The sequence below is a fragment of the Hibiscus syriacus genome, unplaced genomic scaffold (assembly GCF_006381635.1).
Source record: "Hibiscus syriacus cultivar Baekdansim isolate YM2019G1 unplaced genomic scaffold, ASM638163v2 tig00002338_pilon, whole genome shotgun sequence".
Taxonomy (NCBI): domain Eukaryota; kingdom Viridiplantae; phylum Streptophyta; class Magnoliopsida; order Malvales; family Malvaceae; genus Hibiscus; species Hibiscus syriacus.
Genome location: NW_024061926.1, coordinates 21,043 through 21,864, shown reverse-complemented (window position 1 = coordinate 21,864; position 822 = coordinate 21,043).

The window sequence follows — 822 nt, the reverse complement described above, 5'->3', positions numbered from 1 at the left end:
TTTTCCTTCAGAGACGAAGGGGGCTTGAACTAAGGCCCCAAGTAACCCTTTTATAACATATTTGGTACTCAGATAATGTCACTGCTGATGAATGCTGAGCTGGGAAAAGTTTGGAAAAAAATTGGATTCTGTACTTGGGCAACAAGAGTTCTTTCCAATATTTATTGATAAGGAATTAAGCTTTAATTTCCTGGATCTTTAGAATTGAATTGCCAGGAAAAGCAAAAACCAAAAGTCATGACAATTTCATCGTTAAAGTTATGGTTATAATTGAGACTAGACAAATCACAAGTTATTTGAGTTCGACACGATCAAACCTCGGTTAAAATTCAATCCCAATGGATTCGACTAATGTTTTTAACAAACCAAATTGAACCACTTAATACCCGACTCAAAAAAATATATTAACATTTTAAGTATTTAAATTAAAATTTTAATAATATTAACGTTTATATCTTATTTTAAAAAGTATAATATAAAACTTTTATATACTTAAGTTTCAAGTTCGAGTTTTAATCTAATTAAGTTTAAGATTATTTTGAGTTCAAATTTTTTCGAGCTCGAGTCGAACTTCAATTTTTTATTTCAAGTTGAGTTTAACAGCTTTAAGTTCACAAATTTTCAAATAAAATCGAACTCAAAATACTCAAACTCGACTCAACTCATTTACATACTTAAATTTATAACATAAGAACTGCTTAGATTCTTTTCATGTTTACCCGGAAAAAGGGCTATCTAAATAATAGTTCTTGACCTTCCTCGTTTATAAAAAATGATTTAATAATATGGACCAACAAGGCCATGACTAGGATTACTTATCCG